Source organism: Carcharodon carcharias, chromosome 4 (assembly GCF_017639515.1).
Source record: "Carcharodon carcharias isolate sCarCar2 chromosome 4, sCarCar2.pri, whole genome shotgun sequence".
In the NCBI taxonomy this organism is placed as follows: domain Eukaryota; kingdom Metazoa; phylum Chordata; class Chondrichthyes; order Lamniformes; family Lamnidae; genus Carcharodon; species Carcharodon carcharias.
Window position 1 is genome coordinate 17,504,644 of NC_054470.1, and position 14,069 is coordinate 17,518,712.

Genomic DNA, 14,069 nt, shown 5'->3' on the forward strand with positions numbered 1-14,069 from the left:
TCCACCATCTAGAAGGCACAAGTCAGGAGTGTGTTGGAATATTCTCCACTTGCCTGGATGAGTACAGCTCCAACAACCCTCAAGAAGGTTGACATCATCCAGGAGAAAGCAGCCCACTTGATTGGCACCCTGTCCACAAATATTCAATCCCTCCATCACTGACATACATGGTAACAGTGTGTACCTTCTACAAGATGCACTGCAAGACTCCTTAGACAGCACCTTCCAAACCCATGACCACTACAACCTAGAAGGGCAAGGGCAGCAGACACATGGGAACACCACTATCTGCAAGTTCCCCTCCAAGCCTCTCACCATCTGACTTGGGAATATATCAATGTCCTTCACTGACACTGGGTCAAAATCCTGGAACTCCCTCCCTAACAGCACTGTTGGCGTACCTACACCACATGGGTTGCAGAGGTTCAAGAAGGCACCACCTTCTCAAGGGCAATAAATGCTGACCCAGACAGCAGTGCCCACATTCCATCAATGGATATAAAAAAAGAATGTCTTAGAATTCTACCTGAGTGAGTTTTTAACAATAAAAATAACTTGTTCCATGTTAACTCAAGAGATCTGGCTGGATTATTTCTTCATTTCGCTGTACATGTTGTCAAGTACATAGTGAATTGAAAACTCTCAACCTTTTTCAAAAATTCAAATTCTGTTATAGCCAACCTCAGGAGTGGAAAAGGGAGGAAGTTATTTACCCCTCCAGACTCTTAAAGTTCACAGTAAAACTTGAGTCCTCACCAAAAATCACATTTCTAAACCTATCTCATTTACAAGATATTTCCAATTTTGCATCCAAGATCAGTGGGGCCTTTGTTTATAGATACACATTAAAGCTGAAAGGCTTCACAGAAACCTACATCGAAAATGAAGTGCTGGAATCAGGTTTGCGTGTTCCAGCATCTTGCCAGAGATTGAAGGCGTTTTACTTGAATATCTTATGCAGTTTAAGGAAGAATCTTGTTACTGCCACCAGCATGCTTCACGGATTGTTGATATTCCAGGTCATGAGGTGTGACTTCCTCCTTTCTGCCTTATCCTCAAATTCTTCCCCATTTACAATGCTCTCTCTTTATTGGTCAATGGCTGCTCCTAATGATTTTGAATTCCAGCCCACAGGGAATTAGTAATGCTGTTTTATTGAATTTTGAAGAATATTTTATGTATATTCCCTACAAAGGTTAATTTGTTTCTTGAACGCTGATATTTGGTGTCAGGTAAGTTTTTGAAAGCTTCATATACTATGCCACATAATCGAGTGGCAGCACGTAGTCAGCCAAAATGATGGTAAATTTTAAATCCAAACAGTCTGATCCTTAAAAAAAGCCTCGGCAGGAGTATGGGTGAGTAAACTTTTTTCTAATTAAAAAGGAAGGGAAATACTGTTCCTTTAAGTGAAATTAAATCTTTCAAATTCAATTATCTGCAGTATTTTGCATTACGTGAAAAAGGCTTGATCTATTTAGGGTTGAACGAAAATGGGTTGTACTGTACGAAAGCAGAAATTTCTTAAAAATAAGCTGGACTACAAAGGTTAATTTTTGGCACGAGGCCAAGTTTAATTACAAACTTTCAAACCACAAATAGAGGACTGTGGTGAAGAGCAGCTTTAAGCACTAACCGTCAGCACTGACCACAACTGGCTGTTTGAGATTGGTGGAAGCTGCAATCAGATCCATTTACAGTAACTGCCACCATCTGACAGATACTGCCAGCACACATGGTTTTTGTATCTTCTAATAAATATAGACCACAATTTCTGATGAGCTTTTTTTCAAATAAATATTTCTCCTGGATTGTTTTGATTTATTCATGTTACTGAACCATTGGATTTCTGAAACTCAACCATCATGAAAAGCCACGCAAATAAGGTTATGTAACCAAATTCTTCAATCACTGCTAAATTTAGGTTAAAGTTCATTTCCGTACAATGGAAAGTTATTAAACTTGAATAAATATGGTCATTAAAAGGAGGTAATTCATTTCTAAAAGTTACAACTATTAAATGCAGGTTTAGATTTGCACTTCATTGGTATAGCACAATAAGCTATCTGTGTGCTAATAACAGTTGATCCTGGTTATTGCAAGCAATGCTAAAAAGGTCGACAGGGTCAACTGCACTTGACTAATCAATAGTTTTCAAACATATTGACGCTTGGAGTACAAGTGAAAGTTTCCAAAAGGTCAAGAAGGTCAGGATGAAAAAGGTGGCTTTTTCTGAAGCCTGTGTTAACGCTTATAAAATGTCACATATCCCTAGTGTTTACCCCAGTCGCACAACTGGTAAAGCCTGACACCAAATTTCAGCGTTCAAACACAGAGCAACAAACAATGGGTAATTGTTCCATTTTGTGGAATGTTATTAGTCTGCGCCGCTTAAGATGTATGACATCTAACAAAATGTTAAGAGTTGATGCACTAGTATTCTTCAGGAGAAACCTACTGCTATTCTGTTGGGACTATTCATGAACATCTTGGGTGGGAGAAGTGAACTTTGCGATACATTATCATTACAAAAAAAAAGGTGAAAGCTGGAGGAACATGGCATGATTTTAAAGCAATTACAATTCCTTTTCTTGCCAGGATGTAGCAATAAATTACAAATCTGCCACTTGGAAGATCATATTACCTCAGCATTTGCCAGGGAGGTACATTTTATAGACTGTGACTTGCATGCAGTTTCAAATACTGTATTAAATTCTCCTCAGTGTGTTTGTTATTAATCTTCAGTGAAACTGACACACACAGTCTGATGATGTTCAGCAAGGAGAAATGCTAAATAGTTAATAATAACATACTAATGATTGCTTCCTATAATAAGGTTTTATCAAGCCTCTGCCAATTTCATAGCTAGCTTAATCAAGATCAGAGTGTGTATTTGGGGTGAAGGTGATTATCCTGATTATTCTGTTAGTAAAAATCTTGTTATCATTTAAGGAGGTTGCCATCCAATTATAGTTACTTCCACTAAGCTTTTTTTTAGAAATATGTCACACAGTAGAAAAAATGCAATAAAAGAATTTCAAGTAATCACCAAATTTTAAATGCAGTACTTTAATTCCCAGACAATGACGCTGTTCATGTATTTGTAAGATAACCCTTAAAGGGCCGTATCAATATCTGGCAAGATCTTTTTCCATGTCGCAAATACAGTCAGGTTTGTTGATGAGCCAGTGATATTATCACATTATAAGTTATATTTGGTGCTGGAATTTTTTTTTTAAATAGAACCTCAGAATCACAGGGAGTAGCAAGACCTCCATGGATTAGATTGTTTGGATCATTAGGTCATAATGGTTAGACTCACCCCATTTTGGTAGCAATCATGTATTTCAAACTCTGCCGGCCTGTTTTTCTCTGTGGAGCAATTCCTTCCCTTGTAAATGGATTCATTTGGGTCATTTGTAGTTTGTTTTTCATTTGCTGTGGGTCAATGCAATCCAATCCTTCACTTTTCTATAAGGGAAGCATACTCTTAAAGCTTGATTTATTTTTTAAAAAGTTATCTCCAGATCTGCCATTTTCAATTTCCACCAGAAACAGAGAGAAAATGGAGGAGCAGCTCGAGAGGAAGAAGGGGGCGAATGCATTCTATCATTTTTACCTTCCTCTCCTAAACATTCATTCCATTTTATTGACTTAATCCTTCAGAGCACTCAATATCTTGCCTATACTTCTGAGTTTAGTATCCTGCTCCCAAACACCTCTGGCAATATTGAGCTTGAGCTGCCTTCTTAGGAACTCCTTGAAGAGGTCCACACTCAAAACACTAATTTTGTACTGACCTGCTGAGTTCCTCCAGCAATTCCTGTTTTTGTTTCAGATTTCCAGCGCCTGCAGTATTTTGCTTCTGGTTCAGTTAATCTCCTGGGTTTTGTTAAGACTTGTTGCACTGTTGATTACAGCCTGAACTTAAACCTACTAGATTTATTAAGGCATCTGGTCTTATCGAATCCAGCAGGTTTATGTTCAGGCTGCATGTGGCTGTAGGAGGCCCATGTGTCAGGAATTAGAAGCCGGGCTAGTTCAGGACTTGCATCGTATAAAAATAGCGAATGTTATTGTTAATTGGATTAAATCCTGCTGTGAATAGCTTGTACTTAGGTTTGTTATTGTTGCTATATTGTGTGATTGTGCTGTACTAATGAAATGTTGATCTGTTTTAATGTCACTTTTTGTTGTTTGTATTTGTGCTTGCTTTTTCCGTTCACAAATAATTCAATATAGCAAATGTTTATTTTAATAAAAGCTGAGACAAAGCAGAACACTTGCAATTGATGGCATCAAATGAGACCAGATGCAGATTTAAGTTGAGTTAAATCAGTTAAATGAATGGATCTGCAGATGTTTTTTTGACGTGGACAAGGACAAGGTAAGACTTGCAGTTATATGGAGCCTTTTATGACCTCAGGACTTCCCACAGTGCTTTACAACGAATGATTTTTTTTTTTGAAATCCAATCACTGTTGTATTGCAGGAAACGCAGCAGCCAATTTGTGCAGAGCAAACTCCCCCAAACAACAATGAGATAAATAAGCAGAATTTCTTTAGGTATGTTTACACATATGCAGGTTAACAGATCAAGAAAAAGACCTCAAGGGCAGTAGTTGTTCGCTTGTTAAATAACGCAATCTGGGATAAATGCAAGGAAGGCAGGGTTTTGTTATGTTGCTGGTTCTATTGAATAGAAAATACTTGGAGGATTTCTCCTTAGGCAGTCCCTCAGGATCGAAGGTGACTTGTTTCCACTCTAGTTTGATGGGTTCTGAGATGACTGATAAGGCCAATGCATGATCTGCAGACTCTGCCACATGTAGAGCAGGTGGTACTTGAGGGTTAGGTAGATCAGTTGCTGGAAGGTTTGTGTGCTCTCTCTTGGCATCTCAACTTTGCCTCTGTGTCTTCCCAACAAAGTCTCATGATGTGTTTAGCGCCTTCCATATGCATCTTCTCCATTTTGGTTGTTCACAAGCCCAGGATGTCCATGAGTCAGTGGAAATGTTTCACCTCTTCAGGGATGCTTTGAAGACATCCCTAAAGCGTTTCCATTGTCCTCCTGAAGTCTCCTGCCATGACTGAGTTCCAAGTATTGCAGTTGTTTCGGAAGTCTGGTGTCAGGCATACCAACGACACGTCCCACAAAACGGAGCTTCAGTGATTAGCGCCTCGATTCTGGGCATGTTGGCTTCAGAGAGGATGTAGTTATTGGACTGCCTTTCTTGCCACTCTTGGTTCTTTAGTACTTTTGGGAGGATTTCTGTATCTTCCTCCATGAAAACAGACCCAGGGTGAAATTTTCCCCTCCAGCCTGCGGCAGGTTTCTGGTGGGCGGAGCAGGAAATTTGGAGAGAGGCCAAAAATTGGAAACCCAGCAGCGGGAAACAGTTTGTAACTTTCCCCTCAACACATTCATGGTGGGCTGATGGAGGGTAGGGTTTCCTGCTGATCCATGGCGGAACCCCATTCGCATGCATTACCAGGACATGAATGCTCATTAAAAACACCATTCACCGGAACCAGGTAGCCCCCCCCCCCAATCTAGCAACACGTCAGTGGAAAATTAGACAGGTCTGAAACACGCTTGGAAATAAGTGGCATGCAGCTGTTAACCCTCACTTCGCTCCTGAATTCAAGGTGAATGCAAGACTGAAAGGCTACCTGCAAAAGTGCTGTTCCAGGTTCTCACCAAAGATGGTGAGACGCTACACTGGTGGGGTTGTAGGCTTGCTCTCCTCACTGGCTCCCTCCGTTATCCGGGAGTGTGTTATCTGGGGGCTCAGGCAGGGCAACAAACCAAACAGAGACCAGCATAGTGACCGATTTTGGGGGGGGGGGGAGGTGGGGGGTGGTGGTTAAGAGTGCCAGAGTGAAATCAGTCCTGGGGCTTTGCGGACCATGCTACAGGGCTATGCATGGCACACAACATCGTCGCCCTGCTTCAGGGAAGGGCAAGAGCTGTGTGTTCAACTGGGATAAGGCACAGCTTGGTATGCAGGGCATGGTCATGGTCTTAATGTTGCTGGCCATGGTCTTGTCTGGGTTGATACTGGACTGCAGATGGGATGGTAAGCGTTAGGGGAGGCATCTGCAGCCTATAAAGGGGGAAAAGGTAATACAAAAAGGGGTATTCAAAAATTTCCTGGGGAGGGTTCTCCTCTGTACGTGACTGTGCACACAACCTCAAGATGAGGAGGGGTGAGGTCCACAGTGGGCATGGGGGCATCAACAGTTATGGGTTCAGGTGCAGGTTTGGAATATCAAGTGCAATTACTATGGTATCCGGTAGGATATGTTGGGGGAGGTTGAAGAATAATTGGAGGGAGCTCCACCTGATTGTTGAGACAGTAACACTCGCAGAGAGAGAGTCGAAGCTCGTCTCATAATAAAATCTCAACGCCACCATATTGGCAACACAAAGTAATGGTACAGCAACAAATTGAAAGTGGAAAAGAATCTGGATGGGAGGGTTTGAGTCAGTATGGGAGGACTCTGGGGCCCATTTCAGCAGACAGGCTTAACCTGCTGGCACACAAAACATTAAAATGGAGTCAGAGCTGAGAGAGAAGTGGAAGGTCTCCTTGATAAGGTTCCATTGGAGCCACTGCCTTTTTTTAATGCTTTAAAGAGAGACTGAAGGAGTCATTGGTCTCACAATGCCGTCCCCCATTTGAGCTTCAACAGAGAGGTATGTGAGAATGTTAATGAGAGCAAGCATCTGGAAAACGCAACTGGTGTATATGTGCCAGATCATCAATGAAAGCCTGTAATGTGCTTCATCCAATTGGCATCAAGTCATTGCTGAAATGCAAGTTAAGGTTGATCAGCATAAAAGATAATAGATTGCAGGAGTTCATACGAAATAGAAACAGGAGTAGGCCATCGCTGATCTGTTTGTGTTTTGAATGCCACAATCACATCTACCCCTGATAACACTTGATCCCCTTGCCCAAGGAGAATCTACCTCTGTCTTAAAAATATTCAATGACCCCGCCTCCTCCACCGCCTTTTAGGGCAGAGTTCCAAAGTGGCACAACCGTTTGGGGGGGAAAAGAATTCCCCTTATCTCTGTCCTAAAAGGGCAATTGCTAATTTTAAAACAGTGCCCTGTAGTTCTGGACTCACCCACAAAAGGAAACATCCTTTCCACATCCACCTTGCAAGACCATTCATGATCATCATTAGACTTTTAATTCCAGATTTTTTTTGCTGAATCCAAACTCCTCCATGGTAGGATTCAAACCCAAATCCACAGAACATTACCCTGGCTGTCGGGATTACTAGTCAGCTGTCAATACCGCTACACCACCACCTCCACTTTACACTCAATTCCTTTCACAGGATACCATTCCATTAGCCTTCCTAGTTACTTGCTGTACCTGCATACTAACTTTTTGTGACTCATTCACAAGAACACCTCGATCCCTCTGCACTTTGGAATTCTGTAACCATCCTCCCTTTAAGTAATACGCTGCTTTTTTTTATTCTTCCTGCCAAAGTGAACAACTTCACATTTTTCCACATTATACTCGATCTGTCAGATTTTTTCCCACTCACTTAACCTGTCTACCTCCATCTGTAACCTCCTTGTGTCCTCTTCACAACATACCTTCCTACGTATCTTTGTGTCATCTGCAAATTTAGCTACCATGCCTTCGCTCTCCTCATCTAAGTCATTGATGTAAATTGTATAACTTTGAAGCCCCAGCACAGACCCCTGTGGGACTCCACGCATCACATCCTGCCAAAGAAAAAGACCCATTTATGTATGCTCTCTGTTTCCTGCCAGCCAGCCAATCTTCCATCCATGCTAATATGAGGTAATCATGAGGTTTTATTTTCTGCAATAACCTTTGATGCGGCACCTTATCAAATGTATTCTGGAAATCCAAGTACAGTACGTCTACAGGCTCTCCTTTATCCACAGTGCATGTTACTCCTTCAAAGAACTCCAATAAATAAGTTAAACGTGATTTCGCTTTCACAAAACCGTGCTGACTCTTCCCAATTGCCTTGAGTTTTTCTAAGTGCCAGCTATAACCTCCTTAATGATTGATTCCAATGTTCCTTTAGTATGGTCACACATTTCATATTTTCGCCAAAGCTCTCACAAGTTCTGTGGGATTGTGAAGTAAAGTGTCAGGGCCTGAGCACCTAGGTATCTGATTGTGTGTCTCAGCTACAAGGCTGCATCAGTGAAAGGCTATTAGTGCAGCTCTGGGGCATTACGTTGGGCAGGAGTTTTCACTTGGCGTGTGGGCACATGTCTGACCCGCTCAAGAGTGAAATAGTACATGATGATGTCGGGCGAGCGTCCCAACATCATCATGTACTCGCGCGATATTTCAGTTGGCAGTGTGCCTGCTGAAAATTAAGGGGCCTACTACAGGCCATTAACATTGCAATTGTTGGAGATTTTTTGTTACCTGTCCAACATTACCAATCGGCTTGGTGACCTTTGCCTTTTTGAGGAAGCCTCATCCAAGGCCGGGATGATATTAATTTTTAAAAAAATGTTTGGACAGGATTTTCATCATCCATATGTGCAGCATTCGGCCTTGCACCTTCAAACCTCATGTTTCACCCAGCCCTGTTCATTGGAAAGATCAGTGGCGAGCCCTCCATTGGTGCCCTCTGAGAAGTGATAGTCCCCTCAACAGTGCAGATGCTGCGCCAAAAGGCTTGATGCAGTGGTGGCCACCTTTATGAGAAGCTTATTGCGCACCCTGAGATGTGTGCATGGTTGGAGAGAGTATCATGGATGCAGGCCTTGTGCTTTGGCACTACCAATGAAGGCAGCCTTCTCATTTTGAAAGACAATTATAGCTAACCCTCCAAGGCTAGTGAGGATGTCGAACTCCATGCTGTCTTGTGAGGAGCTTGGTCGCGAGTACATTTTGCAGACACCTCAGTAAAGAGTTTCACACATATCACTAACTTAACACAAAGGGTAGAGTAACTATCATAGCCAGAATTTTCTGGCTAACGTGCGGATGGCGTAGCCCACAGGTCAGCGCGTAACATGATGCCCGCTGACGTCGTGCGAGCGTGCTGACATCAGCACGCACCATCGCGATATTGTGGTGGGCGGGCATGCTGAGCAGCAGGATACTCGGCCACCATTAATTGAAGGGCTCGTTAAGCCCCTAAACTTGCCAATTGTGTACGATTTTGAGGGGCCCTTGCGAACTTTGGGTATCCACCCTCATCCACTTCCGCTGAGACCAGGCAAACCAGACACAGTGAGCCAGAGGCTTCGCGGCCATTGCTGGCTTCCCCCGTGTCCAGGGTGCTATAGACTGTACACATATGACCATCAAGGCGCCAGCAGGTGAGCTCAGTGCCTTCGTCAACAGGAAGGGCTTCCACTCTATGAACGGGCAGATGGTGTGTGATCACAGAATGCAGATTCTGCAAGTCTGTGCAAGGTACCCAGGCAGCTCCCACGATGCCTACATCCTCAGACACTCCCAGGTGCCGGGGCTCTTCAGTGCTCCAGCCCGCCTGGATGCCCACCTCTTGCAGGAGGACAGCAAGGCATGCATCAGAAAATCATGGGGCGCAGTGGCCCCCACCACTGGCCTCTCCTGCAGCCTGCACCACCCCCCCCCTCCTCCTGCTCTTGCTGCTGTCCACTCGGACCTCCCTCCCTCACTCCCCGAGTGGCCATGGTGCACTGCCTCAAGCAGGCTGCCTGGCCACTCTTTATGCAGGCTGCTGGCTCCCCATTGGAACCCCCGCGACTATTTTCCTGTTCTCCACGGGAGTCACTAACCCGCTGGGTGGGCCTTCATTGGCCCGAACGCGGAAAATGGCGGCACGGCCCGTTTCTCCAGCGGCAATCGACCGGCCATCCACCGCCGAGTCGGTCAGGCCCGCCCGACTGACAAACGGAAAATTCTGGCCCATGAGTCAGCTGCACACCACGTCAACGTGAGGCTCAGAAACGGAGGCAAACACTGAGTGGGAGCATGGCTCACCCTCACGATAAGAGGGCGTATCATGATGCTTTCAAATTGCTACACCATTCTCATGCGAGTGTATTTACGAAGGTGTAGGTTATTTACAATGATTGAACACTGTGACCCAGAAGTGATTTCAAAGCTTCCCAATTTTTCTAACGTTATCACAATGTCTGGGTGCATCCCCAACATCCACACCAGAGGTATAGCTAACTGCTCCGCCCTGTTGTCTTTGATGACTTTGGCAGCCGTCCTCTAGAGAGCCGGGAGCTAGAGGGCCCCAGGCTGCTTTGGGTGCCCTTCTGTGGAGCAACCACATCCTCCTCGGTCTGTTCAGCTGGAGGTGATGGATTCCCAGGCAGAGGGGGATTGGAGGGGACTGGACACTCTTGGGGTCACCGGTGCAGATGGCCCCACGGTGTCCACCCACTAGTCTTCCTCCCTGTGGATGTCCAGGAGCCCCTGCCTAAGTCCCTGAGGAGAAGGAGCACATGAAGGTGCCCCACATCCCTCTCACCTAGCCACTGATGGGTCCCACTAATGCCTATAGTGATGGAGTGCAGGTCTGAGTGCAAATCCAGCAGGATCTGCTGGACCAAGGTCTCCAAGGCAGTTGCCACCCTTCTCTTGGAGGCCAAGGGGCTTACATTTCAGAGCCACGACATGAAACAGAATGCGAACAGACTCCTCCATCCTTCACTCTGGTCTGCCGGCTGCGTCTTGGAACTCTACTTGGTTTCCCGCTTTCTGTCGTTGCATTTCCAGCATGTTTGACGTGCTCGTATTCAGAGGCGCATCATCAGACTCAGCCTGATCTCCAGCAGCCCTCTGAGTGCCAGAGATCTGGGCTGTCACTGCCTCCGACTGCTGCGGAGACGTGTCTGTGAGGTGTTCTCCAGAACGTGACCCCGAGCCTGCTCGATAACTAGGACTCACCAAGGTGCTGTGTCTCTGAGCTAGTGGAGGGTGGAGGTGAATGCAGTGACGGGTCTTCTTCAATATGGCTCCTCAGCTTCCTCATCTGAGGTGGACTGTGGGCTGGGGCTTATTTTGGGTATCAATGTGTGTGTGTGTGGACCTGACGGTGCCAGTAAGAGACAGCAGATAGATTTAGTTCATGAACAGACTGAATACAATATTGCAAGTCACTCACTGAGAATGTCAGGGTGTGATCAACTCATGGAGGACTCATCCGTACTGGCTTGCTGGGAGAAGCCAAACTCGCCTTCCCCACAGAGGATGTCCATGTCCTGCCCTGCCAACTCAGACACATCCTCCTTGAATTTTGTGAGCTCCACAATATCTGACCTCCCTCCTCCAGTCTGGGATCTTGTGGGCATCTTGTGGGATGTTGTGAGCAAGCTTGGCTTAGATGAAGACAAATCGATGGAATGTGACGAGAAGAGAGGGATGAGAGGTGTGCATGCCTGCTGTGTGTGCTGAGCCCTCCCTAGCAAGGAGTGAGGATGGAGTTTGTGCAGCATGATAGATGAAACGCTGGTGATGTTAAAGTGCACATGAGACAATCAGCGCTGATGCATCTCCTCCTAATATTGGGTGAGACACCCGAGTAGTGCAACCCTTTGAATTGGGCTGGAGAGAGTAAGGATACATTTAAATATGATGCCTGGACCTTTGACCACATTAGGTGATGGCGGGGTGGGCGAATCAGTTCCTGGCCCGCTACGTGATTCAGAGAGAAACTCGCCTGTACATAATTACTAAGCAAAGGAGCACGAAAAGGGTGCAATTTCCAGCGGAAAACACACCACAAAATACACCTGCCACCACACTTAGGGCAGAATTTTCCCCTCATCGGGCAGGCAAGCGCCCAGCCCAAATGGGAGTAAAGTAGTGCACGATGGTGTCGGGAGAGCGTCCTGACATCAGCGTGCACCCTTGCAATATTTTGCTCGCGGAGCGCGCAGGAGGTGGCAGTGCACCTACTGACATTAGAGGCCTATTAAGACCCTTAATCAATTAATTAAATCAAATTTTTTGCTGCCCATCCAACCGTTCGATTGGCAGGCGGGCAAAGAAGCCGAGCTGCCTTTGCATTTTTTGGGAAACCTCATCCACAGGTGGGATGAGGTTTTGACCAGCCATTAAAACAAATAAGAACTTTTAAAACTAATTTTTAACATGTCCCTGCTCATGTGACAGAGTCAGATGAGGGGACCCATGTTTTCCTTATTTTTTAATTCTTTATTTGTAATGTTAAAAAGCTTCAGCTCCCTGAGGCAGCTTTATGCCTTCAGGGAGCTTTTACTGAGCGCATGCCTGCACATGCACACACTTCAGCACTAATGCTCCTCCAACTCCCACCCCAGAAGCACTGAGGCTCTGGGAGCGCCTTTCATGTTGGCCGGTCGTTAATTGGCCAGCCAGCCTGAAATCGCAGTTGGGCCCCGATCGCGGGCGGTAGTTGGTTTTGTAGCTGCTCCCGGGCCCACCCGCCATGACTGCCCAAAGAGGTTAGAATCCTGCCCTTAGTCTCCGGTAGAGAAAATTCCACCCAAACCATTTGTTTAGTTTCTCTGCCATTTCCTTTCTCCCCGTTATAAATTCTCCCGTCTCTGCCTGTAATGGACCCGCATTTCTGTTTGCTTATCTTTTACCTTTTATATATGTATAGAAGCTTTTACAGTTGGTTTTCATGCTTCTCGTCAGTTTACACTCATATTCTATTTTCGCTTTCTTTTTCAGTGTTTTGGCCTTCATTTGCTGAATTCTGAAATGCTCCCAATCCTCAGAACTTTTTTTTAGCCACTTTGTAAGCCTCTTCCTTTGATCTAATGCAATCTTTAACTTCACTTGTTAGCCATGGTTGTATCACTTTTCTTGTTGGGTTTTTATGCCTCAAGGGAGTGCATATTTGTTGTAAATCATGCATTAATTCCTTAAATGCTAGCCATTTCCTGTCTACCATCATACCTTTTAATGTAGTTCCCCAATCTACCACAGCCAACTTGCTCCTCATAACTTTGTAGCTTCCTTTGTTTAGATACAACAGCCTAATTTTGGATTGATTGCATAATTTTCAAACTTAATGTAAAATTCCACCATATTATGATCACTCTTCCCTAAAGGCTCCTTTACAACAAGATTATTAATCAGCTCTTTCTCATTATACAATACTCAATCTAAAATAGCCCATTCCCTAATTGTTTCCTCAACATACTGTTTTAGAAAATCATCTCATATACATTCCAGGAATTCAACCTCCGCAGCATTATTGCTAGTTAAGTTTACCTAGCCTATATGTAGATTGAAGTTCCCCCATGATGAACTGTATCATGGAACATACAAACATATGAAGTAAAGTTTGGGGAAAGACCATCTAGTTTGCCAAGCCCACCACTCCTTTCAAACAGGATACTATTATATACACCAGTGACCTACATCATCTAGCCATGCAATTTCCTAGAAAAGTCAAAAGAAATAGGAAAAATACCTGAGGTCAATTTAGAAAAGATTCTGGGAGATTCTTCTCTAACTCTCCACAATAATAAAGAATGTTCCAACAAACCCTTATATAAGCAGTTGTATTGTAATATTGTGCAAAGGATAGAAATACATCACCTGTTCTATTTCCTGCTGCTAACCTGGTAGAGCAGTAACATTGATTCAGGGCAGCTTGCCCAGTATATCAGTTAGTGTAAAAACCTATCATTGAGATGCCAACATCTCTTGTACACATACAGTACATTGCAATAAGGGAAAATAAGTCACCAAGACCCAAAGCTAAGCTCCTCCAATGCTCCGTACATAAAAGCAGACAAAGTTATGGTTAAGGTCATGGTTATGGCCCTGATCAGTAAGCAACATCCGGGAAGCACAATTGGCCTGACTAGGAATCGGGGGGGGTGTGGGTGGTGTGGAATTTACAAAATCAGCTAATGTCCCACTGAATTTCCGTCACAGAGGCTTTTGTGTTAGAAAACTGCCTCTGGTGAGAAACTAACTAATTGAAGTTCAGATTTTCACAGGGGTGAGGCCTGAATCGGAATGGAGATGGATTTCTTGCCCAATTAGAATCAGTGGAGACGAAAACGGAGGTAGGTCAGAAAAAGTGTGGGGCTCACTTCGATAACC